The sequence below is a fragment of the Arachis hypogaea genome, chromosome 8, assembly GCF_003086295.3.
Source record: "Arachis hypogaea cultivar Tifrunner chromosome 8, arahy.Tifrunner.gnm2.J5K5, whole genome shotgun sequence".
In the NCBI taxonomy this organism is placed as follows: domain Eukaryota; kingdom Viridiplantae; phylum Streptophyta; class Magnoliopsida; order Fabales; family Fabaceae; genus Arachis; species Arachis hypogaea.
In genome coordinates, this window is record NC_092043.1 from 26,653,955 (window position 1) to 26,668,042 (window position 14,088).

A 14,088-nucleotide genomic window follows, 5' to 3' on the forward strand; every position below is an offset into this window, starting at 1 on the left:
CTCCCCGCACCGTTGCTATCCCGCTGTTGTCGGAAATTTCATGCAGAGATGGGGGGTGGATACCACCGCTCCGAGTCGATTTAGGGTAGCTCTTCCAATTAAGGCATTATATGCTGACCCCATGTCAATGACTATGAAGTCTATACTCAGAGTTTTGGATTTTTCCCCCTTTCCAAAGGTAGTATAAAGGGGTAAGAATCCCAGTGGCTTTAGTGGCGTGTCGCCTAACCCGTATAAGGTGTCGGGGTAGGCTCTTAGCTCCCTCTCATCCAACCCTAGCTTGTCAAATGCGGGTTTGAAAAGGATGTCCGCCGAGCTTCCTTGATCTACTAGAGTTCTATGGAGATGGGCATTGGCTATGATCATGGTTATCACCACTGGATCGTCGTGTCCAGGAAAAGGATGTCCGCCGAGCTTCCTTGATCTACTAGAGTTCTGTGGAGATGGGCATTGGCTAGGATCATGGTTATCACCACTGGATCGTCGTGTCCAGGGATTACTCCTTGCCCATCCTCCTTTGTAAATGAGATGGTGGGAAGGTCGGGCAATTCGCTCCCGACCTGGTAGACTCGCTTGAGGTGTCTCTTGCGAGAGGACTTGGTTAGTCCCCCTCCCGCGAATCCACCTGAGATCATATGTATATGTCTCTCCGGAGTCTGCGGTGGTGGGTCTCTTCTATCCGCGTCATCTCGCTTTCTCTTCCCAGGATTGTCCGACCTTTTCATGAGATATATGTCAAGTTGGCCTTCTCTGGCCAGCTTTTCTATCACATTTTTGAGGTCGTAACAGTCGTTTGTTGAGTGACCATATATTTTATGGTACTCGCAGTAATCGTTGCGACTCCCTCCTTTTTTTATTTTTAATGGGCCTGGGAGGCGGCAGCCTTTCAGTATTGCAAATTTCTCTGTATACGTCCATTATAGAAACCTTTAGAGGAGTATAAGAGTGATATTTCCTAGGTCTGTCGAGACCGAGGTCTTCTTTCTTCTTGGGCTCCCTCTCCCTCTCTTTTATCGAGGGAGGGTGCCCAAGTCGCCAACTCGACTCTCTCAGTCTGGCATTTTCCTCCATGTTGATGTACTTTTTCGCTCTCTCCTATACATAACTCAAAGAGGTCGGGTGCCTTTATAATATGGACTGTGAGAAGGGTCCTTCCCTAAGTCCATTTACTAATCCCATGATAACTGCCTCTGTGGGCAGATCTTGAATTTCCAAACACGCTTTGTTGAACCTTTCCATGTAATCACGCAGAGGTTCCCCGACCTCCTGTTTAACTCCCAAGAGGCTCGGTGCGTGTTTTACTTTATCCTTCTGGATGGAGAATCGCATAAAAAATTTTCTTAAGAGGTCCTCAAAGCTGGTAATCGACCTTGGGGGGAGGCTATCGAACCACTTTATCGCCACTTTTGACAGGGTGGTCAGAAAAGCCTTGCAACGTGTTGCATCAGAAGCATCAGCCAGATACATCCGACTTTTGAAATTGCTTAAATGATGCTTTGGGTCTGTGGTTCCGTCATAGAGGTTTATATCAGGGCTTTTGAAGTTTCTTGGAACCTTTGCCCTCATTATGTCCTCGCTGAACGGGTCCTCTCCTCCCAAGGGCGACTCTTCTCGGTTGCCGCGGGAGTTTTGGCCTTTAAGGGAGGATTCAAGCTTTGTGAGTTTTTCTTCCAACTCTTTTCGTCGTTCTATTTCCTCCCTGAGGTTTCGCTCTGCCTCTCGTTGTCATTCTAGTTCTAGTTCCTGTTGCTCCAGACGACCTTGGTGGCCGTGGACCAGCCCCATTAGCTCGGTTGCATGGGGTGGCCCTTTCTTTCCGGGCTCTCGTCCTTTCGAGGAATTTGCCTTTGGGTTTTTGAGCCCAGAGGTGCCTTCTTTATGCTGGTCACTGGTTCCTTGATGAAGTGTCAGGTCTGCGTCATTGTTTCTGGTATCTGGATTTTCTTGCTCGGAATCAGACGCTGTATGTCCATCTTTTGGTGAGTTGTCCGCCATTACTGGTTGATCTCTCAGTTCCCCGGCAACGGCGCCAATGTTACGTTGGGTAACCAGAGGTAATGGGCTTGACTCGTTAGGTTGGCCCAATCGTTAGTGGAGAGAAACCTCCGAAGAGAATCGTGCTTCTTGGGCTTTCGTCCGACTTGTGAGTACGAGTGAATGGGGGTGGTACCTGCAAAGACACTCCGACGCTTAAGTCAGCAAGGGTGCAAGCAGGTCTAGAGAGTATTGGGACTTAGAGATACCTGAGGGATGTCAGTGTATTTATAGTGGTGAACCAATAACCACCGTTGAAGTAGTTCCACTTTTTAGTGTGTATAACCGTCCCTTTATCTTAGGGAGGTTACGATATGGCTTATGGAAGTGGGTAGAGAGATTTTAGGGGCAGTTACTCATTTGAATGAGTGTTTATCGGCCAGCTAATCTTCATCCCCGACTTCTTTGGGGTAAGTCGTGGTGAGAACCGACTTTGTAGGGAGAAGGTCGGTATAGGGCGAGGCTCAATCCTTTGGATTGGGCCTTTCGTTGGGTCCTGAGCCTTATCATTGGGTCAGGGTATGAACAATATCCATTTTATAGTTAGTTATTATTTCCTTCTTTTACGTTCTTTTTTTTTTCTGTAACACGATTTTTTTTCTATTCCTCTATCTCATTCTTCACTTCTTTTTTATAGGGGCCATAATTTCTTTTTCAATTGTAACACATCTTAAATTATTAACTTATATAGAAAATATTTTTAAAACACATCCAAAATCATAAATCTAAAATTTAAATTTAAACATTAAAAAATAATTGTAACACATCTAAAATTATGAAGTGATACACAAAATATTTCTAAAACACATTCAAAATCGTAAATAAAAAATTTAAACTCTTGCAGTGACCGTAATTACAGATATAACAGTGTTAACAATTTGAGAATTGTGATTCTTTAAGTTGTTCTTTTGCCTAAATCATTCTCCAATGCAAATTAGGATGCTGTACATGACATGCAAAATCAATGTAATTGAATAACTAAACAGATACATACTATTAACTATGAATCACTTTCTCTTAAACACATCCAAAATACCTGAGGTCCGAAGAAGGATTAACGACGCTGATGAGGACTAACGCGACGAGGAGTAGGACGAAGCAAGGCTACGGACTGAGCGACAAAGAGGAAGGCGATGTCAAGGACGAGCGAGGCGGACGACGGCATTGCAGAGGAACGGCGAAGCGGAAGAACAGTGCTGGAGATGACGCGGCGACACCGAGAAAGATGGCGGCTCGGACGAGTAATTACACGAATGAATTAAAATCTTCAATGTGACTGAATTTATATTTTTGGAAGTATATTTAAATGATAATATGTTAATAATTAAAATAATAAAACTGAAAGAAAAATTTTAAATTTTAGTTTTATTTAATTTGTACTTTAGATGTATATTCAATTTTAAAAAGATATTATATCTATTTAAATGTGTTTATTTTATTTTTTTTAAATTATTGTAATAAAAAACTGAATATTATACTATTTTTAAAAAATACCTAGTTGAATTGAATCTTTAATTTAACCATGGATAATAATTATCTTGAAAATGATAGACATGTCACATGTATAATGTTATAACGTGATTCTTGAATAGTGTAAAACATTACCCTGTTTTATTTTATTGAAAATTAGAAAAAATATGCAATATATTTGAATAAATAATAGATCTGTTTAAAATGATATATATATATATATATATATATATATATATATATTATTGCATTTTTATAAATGTAAATCCAAAATATTAAGACTAAAAAAGTAAATTCTACGATGTTTTTTATTTTGATATCTAAATTATTTTTAAAAATAAAAAAATATTTAAATTTTATTAAATATTAATTAATTACCTATATATTTTAGTAAATTAGAGATCATTAATGAGGCACCATCGCCATCACCCTCACATAATAAAGAAAGACATTCTTTAAAGTGACATTTATTTTGCAATGCAAGTAGCTGTATATAGAGTACATTTGGGAAAAAATAAATGTTTTTTTTTATTTTTAAATTATGAAAAGTCATAATATTTTAAAAGAAATTTTTAACTTTTCGAAAAGTTAATTCACAATTTTTTGAAAAAGTAGAAATGATTTTCAATAAGTTATTCGACCACTTTCTTAAAAAAATTGACTTTAAAATAAAAAAATCTATTTTTATTGTTGGCTCTATGAAAATATTTTCTATTTTTACTGGAAATACTGGCCCTCCACTACCATTTTCACGCAAGGTTTCATTTCTTAAAAGCACTGTCCTTCCACTACCATTTTCACGTAATGATTGATCTGTTGAAAATATTGACCCTACATCACAATTTTTAAAACAAACTACTTACTGCATATATTTCTTCTAGTTATTTTCTTTTTATCATTTTACCACTCTATTTTTATTATGAAATTTGTATTTAATTGTGTGTAGTATGAAATCTCAGTTTTAGTTTTATTTTTTCACATGTAATTTTATTTTTATATAGCTTCTTACTATTTTTATAGTTAGTTATAACAAATTAACAAGTTCTTGACTCCAATAAAGGAGGAGGCTAATAGGAGTAAAAAAATAAAAAAATAAAAATAAAATATACATTGACACACATTTTATATTTATTTTTTATGTTTACCTACCATATCATACACAATAAAACAGCAAATACTAATGTTACGATGGGTTATCGGAGATTAGTGGACTGGACTCGTGGGGTTGGCTGAGGGAGGAAGTCTCTGACTAGGTCTGCGTCAGGGAGCCTCCGTCCGACTAGCGTGTGTGAAGGAATGGGGGGTGGTACCTGCAAAGACACTTCGATGCTTAAGTTAGCAAGAGTCTAAGCAGGTTTAGAGAGTATTTGAACTTAGAAATACCTGAGGGGTGTCAGTGTATTTATAGTGGTGAACCAATAACCATCGTTGGAGTAGTTCCATCTTTTGAGGATAACCGTCCCTTTATCTTAGGGAAGTTGAGATATGGCTCCTGGAAGTGGGTTGAGAGATTTTAGGGGCAGTTACTTATTCAAATAAGTGGTATTTGCCAGCTATCTATCAAGCCTGACTTCTTTGGAGTGGAGCTTGCATCGAATCCGACCTCTTCTGAGGAGGTCGGTTGTGAGGGAAGGCCAATCTATGGATTAGGCCTTTTTATCTTATTTGAACTTGGACCTTAGTGTTAGGTCAGGGTATGAACAGTTCCACTACTCGAGTCCGATCTCATTAATTAATGATTTGGATTCGAGTATTTGAACTCGGGCTTATAGCCGATGTGAAGTGGGAACCGACGTGATTTTCAGAACCGACGTGCTTTTTTTTTTTAAATTCAAACAGTCACGTCTAATCAAACGTCGCGTCTGTTAAAGTTTTTCGTATTCACACGTGGGGTAGCAATTACATTGGTAACGGTGCGCTCCTTAAATGATCGCGTCGATTTACCGTTGTGCCCTTAACGAGTTTATAAATACTTTTTTCTCTCTTTCTTTGTTTTCTTTCTGAAAAAAAAAACTTTTTGCCTACACCCTCTGTTCGAAAGAAAACTTTTTCCTTCTTCGAGTGCCTTGGTTGCTGTCGCACCTGTCCTTCTTCACAAGCAAAGGTCAGTTCTTTCTCCTCTTTTCTCTTATTAATGAATGCTTTTGTTTGCATGTTTGTTTAGAGGAGCGTTTTATAGCGTCTTCGTAGTGAACCAGATTGTAGGCCTAGTGACTCTATTTTATTGAAGAACTTACTTAGGCCTTTTTAGAGACCTATTTTTGATCCTTCCAATTTTTTCTTTGTAAGTTTTGTTGTCTTTTTACCTACTATAAAAGATGTCTTTTCTTGAGTCTTTATCGCTATGGGTGGATGTTACAATTCTTGGGGAGAGCCCCTTAGTAGACACAGACTATATCACTGACCTTCGTACCCACCATAGGATTTGCGGCTCTGATGATGATGAGCCGAAGTATGAGTTGATTTCCCCGGGCCCAGAAGACCGGGTTTGCTTTAGGAGGGCTTCTGATGCTAGCCCTCATTTCTTTTTTATGTACGAAAACCTTTTTACCCGCCTGGGAGTTTTTCTGCCTTTTTCTGATTTTGAAATAGTTGTTTTGTCTCACTGTCGTGTCGCTCCTACTCAGCTTCACCCCAATTCTTGGGATTTCCTGAAGATTTACCAACTTGTTAGCCAGTCACTGGATTTCCAAATAGGTAGATTTGTTCGAACCCAAATAGGTAGATTTGTTGACTTTCGATAATTCCCGACTTGATTTTGTTGCTTCCGACTTTAATATCTTTGAGTTGTGATTTTTGACTTGTAGACTAAAACCAAATTATTTTTTTCTTTTTTTTCAGAGATGGTGAAGAAAGCTTCTAACTCCTCTTACCAGAAAGTTCAAGATGCCAAAAAGAGGTCTCGGGCGCAGGTCGATGCTGCCAGGGCTGCTGGCACTCTTCCTCCTCCTCCTCCTCCTCCTCCTCATAACTTGGGGACCTCCTCTCTTCCCATTATGGTATCTTCTTCTTCTGCTTCTTCTCTTCCTTCTCCTTCGCCCCGATCTTCTCCTAAACCCGAGAAGAGGAAACACAAGACTTCAGAGTCTGGCTCTTCTTTTTCTGGGGAAGCTAATTTTGATGGCCCCAAGTTTGTTTGGAATCATATCTATCCTTACACTCGAATTAATATGGATGATGCTTCCGTTCGAAACCATCTTAATTGCTTAGTTCAGGGGAGTGTTCGTGCGGGTGGGGTATGTACGAAGCTCCTTGATATTTTGGAGAAGACTCCCCTTAACTCTTTGGGTTCTGCCTAAAAGGTGGAAGAGCTTGAGGGGATGATCTTCCTTTATCAAGAGGAGGAGAAGAGGCTGAAGGGGGAGGTCACCGAGTTGAAGGAGGAGATGGATCAACTTTGGGAGAGGGAGAAGAAATTGATGGGCCAATGTGCCATGGCGGAGGGCCTTAAGGAGAAGGCGGAGAAAAATTATATTAGGCTCTTTCGGGAGAACCTTAACTTAAAGAAGGAGTTGGCAGGATGTCGGGAGGCTTTCCAGCATCTGGAGGACTCGGTGGCTAAAGGTGCGAAGGAGGCTTGGAGGGTCTTCAAGGAGCAGATCGGGGTCATTGCTCCCGACCTGGACCTTTCTCCCCTTGATCCCAACAAGATTGTAGTGGATGGGGCCATTGTCTCTCCTCCCCGACCTGAGACTGATTCCGACCTGAAGACTCAAGGGCAAAGGATAATGGAGTCTCCTCCTCCTGAGGAGCGACAAGACGGGAATCTTCCGAGTTCTTCTGGGATTCCTTCTCAAGGTCAAGAACAGCCTGCTCCGTCCTCCCCTGTTGCTGCTCCGACTTCTCTCCCTGTTGATCCTTCTTCTAGTGTAGGTGATCCTCTTTCTGGTGGTGATGCTGATCTTCCTTCTAAATGATTCTGGCTATTTGGGGTTTAAACACTTTATGTTTTGCTTGTTGATGGTTGTTTCCTCCTCACGTTTCTTGGCCTTTTTTGGCCGTAAACAAAATTAGAAATACCCTTTTTTGGACAAGGGTTTAGCATATCTTTGGTGTGTGCATGCTTTTGACTTTTATTCTGTTAGGATTTTCGTAAAACCTTTTTGATCTTTTTCTTTTGGAAAAACCCCTTATCTGGGCGAGCTATGTTTTGAATTTTCAAAGACTTGACACAGCTTCTGCCTTTTCTCTCTTATCTCTTTTTGACATTCCTTACTCATTCAAATTTTCTTTATTTGAATTGTTTGTAACTTAGGTTATTTTTGTGATGCATTTTCATTCTTCTCGGCTTTTATGACTTGTGAGTCGATAATTTTTTGAGTTTATCATTATCTGCTTTCATAACCTCTTTACACCGACTTATTCCTCGTTGTTTTTTCATGACGACCTGCTAGGTCAGTTCATGGGATTTTCATTTTTTTTGAGCTTAAGTCGGCGCGTTTTGTAGAAATAATAACTTAATGGAATTTACAAAGAGATGAAAAAGATCTTTATTTGTTTTTAAAGGTACTTTTGCTACCGAGGGATTAAAAATAGTTTCCCCTTAGCCTCCACTTTGATGCCTCGTTAAAAACCCCCGTCAGGAAAACCCTTTCTTTGGGAAGAAACCTTGAAGTCGGGAAAAGAGTACATCAAGAAATGGAGTTCGCTTTTAACTATAGTACCTTTTCATATTACAAGCATGCCACGACCTAGGTAGCTCGGTGCCGTTTAAGTCGGTCACCTTGTAGTAGCCTTTTCCTAAGACTTCACTAATTTTGTATGGCCCTTTCCAATTAGTAGCAAGCTTTCCTTTCCCAGACTTGTTAACTCCAATGTCATTTCTAATCAAGACCAAGTCGTCTGGAGTGAAGCTTCTTCGAATGACTTTCTTATTATATCTATTTGTCATCCTTTGTTTTAAGGCTGCTTCTCTTATCTGGTCTTGTTCTCGGACTTTAGGGAGTAGCTCGAGTTCTTCTTTGTGTCCCTGTATATTTCCATCCTCATCGTAGAAGCTCACCCTTGGATTTTGCTCGTTAATTTCAATTGGTATCATGGCTTCTATGCCATAAGCAAGTCGGAAGGGTGTTTCTCCTGTGGCAGACTGAGGTGTAGTCCGATAAGCCCATGATACATGAGGGAGCTCTTCAGCCAAGACTCCCTTGGCGTCTTGCAACCTTTTCTTCAACCCCCAGTATGACCTTGTTAGCCGCTTCAGGTTGCCCATTTGCTTGTGGGTGCTCTACCGAGGTGAACTGATGCTTGATCTTCATGCTGGCTATTAGGTTTCTGAAGGTAGAGTCGGTGAACTGAGTGCCATTATCAGTGGTGATGGAGTGAGGTACCCCATACCTTGTGATAATGTTCTTGTAGAGGAACTTCTGACTTTTTTGAGCCGTGATGGTGTCTAATAGTTCTGCTTCTATCTACTTCGTGAAGTAGTCTACTCCCACTATTAGGTATTTTACTTGTCCAGGTGCTTGGGGAAAGGGTCCTAGCATGTCCAATCCCTATTTCGCGAAAGGTCATGGAAAAGTTATACTGATGAGCTCTTTGGGGGGAGTGACATGGAAGTTTGAGTGCATTTGGCATGGCTGGCATTTCTTCACGAACTCAATGGCATCTTTCTGCAAGGTCGGCCAGTAGAATCCTGCTTGGATAACTTTTCTAGCTAATGACCTTGCTCCGAGATGATTCCCGCAGATACCATTGTGGACCTCTTCCAAGACTTCTGTTGTCCTTGAGGTCGGGACGCACTTTAATAATGGTGTTGATATCCCCCTTTTATAGAGCATATTTTTCACCAAAGTGTAGTTTTGTGCTTCCCTCTAGATTTTCTTGGCCTCTTTTTTCTCTTTGGGTAGGATGTCGAATTTTAGGTACTCGATTAATGGGTTCATCTACCCGAGGTCTAATCCGGAGACTTTAAGGATGTCTTGCTTGGCCTCTGCTTTTTCCACAAAGGGTTCTTGGAGAGTTTCCTGGATCAGACTTCTATTGCTCTCCCTGACTTGGTACTTGCTAGTTTGGAGAGGGCGTCTGCTCTATTATTGGGATTCCGAGTTATGTGTTTGACCTCGGTCTCTGCAAAACGTCTGAGATACTCCAAGATTTTATCTAAGTACCTCTTCATATTGGGGTCTTTAGCCTGATATTCTCCATTTATTTGGGAGATCACCACCTGGTAGTAGCTGAACACAACTACTCTGGTTGCGCCGACTTCTTCTGCCAGTTTTAACCCTGCAATCAAGACTTCATATTCTGCCTGATTGTTAGAGGCTAGAAATTCGAATCTGCGGGAGACTTCTATTTGTGTTTCCTCTTGGTTGACTAATATTTTGCCTGCACCACTTCCGATTTTGTTGGAGGATCCATCTACATATAGTTCCCATGTAGTAGAGGCTTCCTCTTAGTCTCCTGCATATTCTGCCACGAAGTCGGTGAGGCATTGAGCTTTAATTGCTGTCCGAGTTTCGTATTTTAAGTTGAACTCAGATAGCTCTATTGCTCATTGAACCATTCTGCCCGCAATATCCGTCTTCTAGAGGATTTGCTTCATGGGATGGTTTGTTCGAACTCTTATAATGCGAGCTTGAAAATAAGGTCGTAACCTTCGAGAGGCTACAATTAAGGCGTATGCAAACTTCTCAAGTTTTTGATACCTCAATTCAGGGCCTTGTAGAACTTTACTGGTGAAGTATACGGGATGCTGTCTGACCTCGTCTTCCTGTATTAGAGCTGATGCTGCAGCTTTGTCTGCTACAGACAAATACAGGATGAGTTCTTCCCTAACTTTGGGTCGGGTTAGAATGGGAGGTTGGCTTAAAAACCTTTTGAACTTCTGGAATGCTTCTTTGAATTCGGGAGTCCATTCGAACTGGCATCCTTTTCTTAGTAGAGAGAAGAGTGGTAGGGATCTTAACGCTGATCCTGCCAAGAACCTGGAGAGAGCTGCAAGTCGGCCATTCAACTATTGGACCTCCCTTAAGCAAGTCGGACTTTTCATTTCTAGGATTTCTTTATACTTATCGGGGTTGGCTTCAATCCCTCTTTGTGTACACATAAATCCTAAAAAATTTTCAGCCTCCACCACGAAGGTGCATTTTGCAGGATTTAGCCTCATCCCATGCATCCTTATGGTGCTGAAAACTTGCGAGAGGTCGGTCAGGAGGTCGACCTCATTCCTGGTTTTTTTCTAGCATGTCATCTACGTAGACTTCCATCAAACTCCCAAGGTGAGGTGCAAACACCTTATTCATCAGCCTTTGATATGTGGCTCATGCATTTTTTAGCCGAAAAGCATGACCACATAGTAATAGTTTGCTCTTGGCGTGATGAAAGATGTCTTTTCTTGATCTGACTTATATATCAGAATTTGATTATATCCCGAGTACGCGTCCATAAACAACAAGTATTGATACCCTGAGCTGGAGTCTACTAGGGTATCAATGTTTGGTAGTGGATATGGGTCTTTAGGACACGCCTTGTTCAAGTCAGTGTAATCGACGCACATCCTCCACTTGTCGTTTTACTTTTTGACCAGCACCACATTTTCCAGCCACGCCAGATATTTAACCTCTTTGATGAAGTCAGCTTCTAGAAGGGCTTGTACTTGTTCTTCCACACTTAGGCCCGCTCTAGTCCGAGCTTTCGTCTTCTTTGTTGAACAGGTCGCGATCCGGAGTACACTGACAGTTTATGCGACATGAGTTCGGGATCTATCTCTGGCATGTCGGAGGCTTTCCAAGCGAAGAGGTCGAAATTTTCTTCTAGGAGCCTTATAAGTTCCTGTTTCTGATCTTCTTTCAGGTTGGCTCCTATGTTGGTATTTTTTCCTTCCTCTTCTCCAATCTGCACCTCTTTAGTTTTTTTTCCCGGGCTATGGGTGCAACTCATCCTTAGCTCTGACTCCTTCGAGCTGTATAGTGTGAACCTCTTTGCCCTTTCCCCTCAGGTTCAGGCTTTCATTGTAACATTTTCTTGCCAATTTCTGGTCTCCCCTGATGGTTGGTATTCCATCAGGTGTTGAGAATTTCATGCAAAGGTGGGGGGTGGACACGACAGCTCCGAGCCGATTTAGGGTAGTTCTGCCTATTAAAGCATTGTAGGTACTAGGCTGAACCTACATCGACGACTATGAAGTCGATACTCAGAGTTTTAGATTTTTCCCCTTTTTCAAAAGTTATATGTAGGGGTATGAATCCTAGTGGTTTTATTGGGATATACCCCAACCCATACAGAGTGTTGGGGTAAGCTCTTAACTCCTTTTCATCTAGTCCTAGCTTATCAAATGCCGGTTTGAACAAGATGTCGGCTGACCTTCCCTGATCCACCAGGGTTCTATGAAGATGGGCATTGGCAAGGATCATGGTTATCCCAACTAGATCGTCATGTCCAGGAACGATACCTTGTCCGTCTTCTTTAGTAAATGAGATGGTTGGGAGGTCGGGAGCTTCGCTCCCGACCTGGTAGACTTCTTTCAAGTGCCTCTTGCGAGATGACTTTGTGAGGCCGCCTTCACCGAATCCCCCCGAGATCATATGTATATGTCCTTCCAGGGTCTATGGTGGTGGATCTCTTCGGCCCTCGTCATCTCGCTTTCTCTTGCCGTGATGATCCGACCTTTCTACGAGATATCTATCCAGCCGACTTTCTTTGGCCAGCTTTTCTATCACGTTTTTTAGGTTGTAACACTCATTTGTTGAGTGACCATATAACTTATGGTACTCACAGTAGTAACCACGATCCTTCCCCTTTTTATTTTTGATGGGCCTAGGGGGAGGTAGTCTTTTAGTATGATAAATTTTCTTATAGACATCAACTAGGGAGACTCGTAGAGGAGTATAGGAGTGATATCTCCTTGGCCTTTTCGGGCCGACTTCCTCCTTTTTCTTGGGCTCTCCCTCTCTTTCTCTTTTAACGAGTGAGAGTGCCTAGGTCACCAATTTGGCTCTCGAATCCTGGTATTTTTCTCTATGTTGATGTACTTCTCAGCTATTTCCTGTACATCACTCAAAGAGGTCGGGTGCCTTTTCGAGATAGACTGGGAGAATGGGCCTTCCTGAAGTCCATTTACTAGGACCATGATCACTACCTCCATGGGTAGGTCTTGAATCTCCAGGCATGCTTTGTTGAACCTTTCCATATAATCTCTCAGAGGTTCTCCAACCTCCTGTTTTACTCCCAGGAGGCTTGGTGCGTGCTTTACTTTGTCCTTCTAGATGGAGAATCACATCAGGAACTTTCGCAAGAGGTCGTCGAAGCTAGTTACCAACTTTGGGGGAAGACTGTCGAACCACTTCATCGCTGCTTTCGTCAAGGTGGTCGGGAAAGCCTTGCAGCGAGTAGCATCAGAAGCGTCAGCCAGGTACATCTGACTTTTAAAGTTGCTTAAATGATGCTTTGGATCTGTGGTTCCATCGTAGAGGTCCATATCGGGGCTTTTAAAGTTCTTTGAAACTTTTACCCTCATTATGTCCTCGCTGAATGGGTCTTCTCCTCCCAAGGGAGAATCTTCTCGATCGCTACGAGAGCTTTTACTTTTAAGAGCAGACTCCAGCCTTAGGAGCTTTTCTTCTAGCTCTTTTCGTCGCTCGATCTCGTTTCTTAAGTTTCTTTCTGCCTCTCGCTGTCGCTCCAGTTCTTGTTTTCAACTGTTCCAGGCGCCCTTGGTGGCTGTGGAACAATCCCATGAAATCAGCTGCATGAGGTTGTCCCTTCAGAAGAGTTTGCCTTTGGGTCTTTCAACCCAGAGGTGCCCTCTCTATGTTGGTTGGTTACCCTTGATGGGTGAGTATATCCGTGTCATGGTTTCCAACGTCCTGGTTCTCTTGCTCAGAATCGGACGCTATGTGGCCATCTTCGTGTGAATCGTTACTGGTTGATCTCGCGGGTCCCCGGCAATGGCGCCAATGTTGCGATGGGTAACCGGAGATTAGTGGGCTGGACTCGTGGGGTTGGCCCAATCGTTTGAGGGAGGAAGTCTCCGACTAGGTCTGCGTCAAGGAGCCTCTGTCCGACTAGCGTGTGTGAAGGAATGAGGGGTGGTACCTGCAAAGACACTCCGATACTTAAGTTAGCAAGAGCCTAAGCAGGTTTAGAGAGTATTGAAACTTAGAGATACCTGATGGGTGTCAGTGTATTTATAGTGGAGAACCAATAACCACCGTTGGAGTAGTTCCACCTTTTAAGGAGGATAACCGTCCCTTTATCTTAGGAAAATTGAGATATGGCTCCTAGAAGTAGGTTGAGAGATTTTAGGGGCAGTTACTTATTCAAATAAGTGGTATCTGTCAGCTATCTATCAAGCCCGACTTCTTTGGAGTGGAGCCTGCGTCGAATCCGACCTCTTCTGAAGAGGTCCGTTGTGAAGGAAGGCCAATCTATGGATTGGGCCTTTTTATCTTATTTGGACTTGGGCCTTAACGTTGGGGTAGGATATGAACAACTAACTATATAATAATTTCTTTGGTATTGTCATCAAGATTATTGTGAATTAAAATTTTATTACTATTCACCACATACAATAACACCATTATGGGCGAAGGAGAAATAGAAGAATCAATTTCTAATGATATTACATGGTAAAAATCAATTGTCTAA